The sequence below is a fragment of the Etheostoma spectabile genome, chromosome 5 (genome assembly GCF_008692095.1).
Source record: "Etheostoma spectabile isolate EspeVRDwgs_2016 chromosome 5, UIUC_Espe_1.0, whole genome shotgun sequence".
Taxonomy (NCBI): Eukaryota; Metazoa; Chordata; class Actinopteri; order Perciformes; family Percidae; genus Etheostoma; species Etheostoma spectabile.
The window spans coordinates 10,352,461-10,354,972 of record NC_045737.1 but is presented as its reverse complement, the minus strand read 5'-3'; the positions used below and the strand labels follow the sequence as shown (position 1 = coordinate 10,354,972).

Genomic DNA, 2,512 nt, shown 5'->3' with positions numbered 1-2,512 from the left:
CCGCCCCGGCCCGCCCGCTAACACTTTATTTATCGTGTGCACAAAATGGTGTTGGGATCAAGTATTTTAATCTAGTTAAATGTATTGACTTTGGCACTCCTCCCCCCCCGTCCCGTCCCCCCCCCGTCACCTCCTCACACCTGACCATTGACTTCTCCTTTTTACTTCACACACCTTCAGTCCTTGGTTGCAGCCTTACCCCTACTGTCAGCCGTGCGCTGTAGGGGCCATCACGTGGGAGGATAAGGGTTAATAGTTTAAGAAACCCTCGCCCGAGGAGTTTACTCCCCACCAAGAACAATTGCCAGACAAAGTCGTGCTGACAAAACCTAAATGAGCAATTTCGAACGCAGTGGAACCTGACATCCAGTAAAGACCTTAGTGGTCCCATAATACTGTATCTGAAGTCTCTTTTATATAGACCTTAGTGGTCCCCTAATACTGTAATCCGTGAAGTCTCTTTTATATAGACCTTAGTGGTCCCCTGACTGTATCTGAAGTCCTCTTTGTATATAGACCTTAGGGGCCCCTAAAACTGTATCTGAAGTCTCTTTTATAACGCCTTAGTGGTCCCTTAATACTGTCTCGGAGTTCTTTTATATAGACCTAGTGGTCCCTATACTGTATCTGAAGATCTTTTATATAGACCTGTAGTGGTGTGCCCTAATACTGTATCTGAAGTCTTTTATATAGACTTAGGGTCCCTAATACTGTAATCTGAAGTCTCTTTTATAGAGACCTAGTGGGTCCCTAATACTGTATCTGAAGCTCTTTATATAGACCGTGGTCCCTAACTGTTCTGAAGTCTCTTTTATATAGACCTTAGTGGTCCCTAATACTGTATCTGAAGTCTCTTTTATAAAACCTTAGTGTCCCAATCTGTATCTGAGTCTCTTTATATAGACCTTAGTGGCCCTAATACTGTATCGTAGTCGGTCTCTTTTATATAGACCTTAGTGGTCCCCTAATACTGTATCTGAATCTCGTTTATATAGACCTTATGGTCCCCTATACGGTTCTGAAGTCTCTTTTATATAGACCTAGGTCCCTAATACTGTATGAAGTCTCTTTTATATGACCTTAGTGGCCCTAATACTGTATCTGAAGTCTCTTATATACCCCTTAGTGGCCCTATACTGTATCTGAAGTCTCTTTATATAGACCTAGTGGCCCGGACGACGTGGGTACTGAGTCTCGTTTTAGATAGACCGTAGGGTCCCTATACGGGACGGAGAGGGCTCTGGATATCCGTACCACGGTTAGTGTTCGCGCTGCGCGAACGTGCGGGGTGTGCTGGGCTGGAGCGGCGCATGTTGACGAGAGACCTGAGGGGGTCCCCTAATACGGGCTCGGGAAGCGCTGGATAAGACCTTAGTGGACCGGACAAATCTCTGACATACTTACAGAAACGTGTGTGTGGGATCCACGTGTGTGTGCTGCACGTGTGTGTGTGTGTGTGTGTTGCACGTGTGTGCATGTGTGTGCGTGTGTCTGTGTGTGTGTGTGTGTGTGTGTGTGTTTGTGTGTGTGTGTCGGAAACGTTTCCAGGCAAAATAGAATACAAATACATTTATATGCAATTTTGACACAAATACATTTAATAAATGACAATTTGATGTTTGAAAGTCTCTAAGTTGAAATAAATGCAGATATAAACACGATATGAACACGCACCTGTACCTGTTTTCATTATTGGGCATTGCAATTTGTAGGTTTGTATGTAAGTGTGTTTCTTTTGTGATATTTTTGGGGATCAGTTTGTCTATATGTATTTATGTTTATATTTATGTTTGGTCTGTACCCCCTTTGTAATGTGTTGAGTGTACTTTTTTTCAAATCTGGACCTTGAGTCTGTAAATAAAGAAATATATATAAATAAAAAAAATCATCGATTGATCAAATATTGCACCTGTCAATACAGAAGGAAATATTCTGTCGCCTCTTTTGCCGTCAATCCTGCCGACGTTGTCTTTGCTGTAACCAGATCAATACATATTTATATTTAACATGAAGTATACTACTGCTGGAGTGCAGTACATTTCCACAACTCTGTCCCCACATGTCATTTTATCAATGGGAAACACACATGTGTAAGGCTAGCTACAAGGCTAGCTACAAGGCTAGCTGCTGCAGCGCCGCTCAGACACGTTTCTGGCGTGCAAAGACGCAGAAAACTCCACGCAGACAGCATGCGGGAGCCCGTAGGTGCAGGAGCCCGTAGGTGCAGCACCCCGAGGTGCAGCACCTGTGCACCACCTAAGCTGAATGAATGTCACTAAGAGACTTTTCAAATCTAGTGATTGTAGCTGGGACTTTTTTTTTTAGCAAATTTGGTCTTTAAGCTTATTTAGTGCTCTAGCTTTTCCAAAGTTTTAGACACACACACGTGCAACACACACACACGTGCAACACACACACACACATATGCAACACACACACACACATATGCAACACACACATACGTGCAGCACACACACACACGTGCAACACACACACGTGGATCCCACACACA

The 2,512-nt window shown here is 43.6% G+C and overlaps 1 protein-coding gene and 1 long non-coding RNA gene across 2 annotated transcripts in view; both read right to left on the bottom strand.

Moving 5' to 3' along the window:
- inpp5l (inositol polyphosphate-5-phosphatase L) overlaps positions 1-2,512 on the bottom strand; it is a gene marked incomplete in the record, with an annotated part of 67,508 nt that overhangs the window by 43,389 nt on the left and 21,607 nt on the right.
- Positions 1,880-2,175, bottom strand: LOC116689725 (uncharacterized). Its single transcript, XR_004332080.1, has 2 exons — positions 2,060-2,175; positions 1,880-2,017 (listed from the first exon to the last, which is right to left on the bottom strand). It is a non-coding gene; the product is annotated as an uncharacterized LOC116689725 (long non-coding RNA).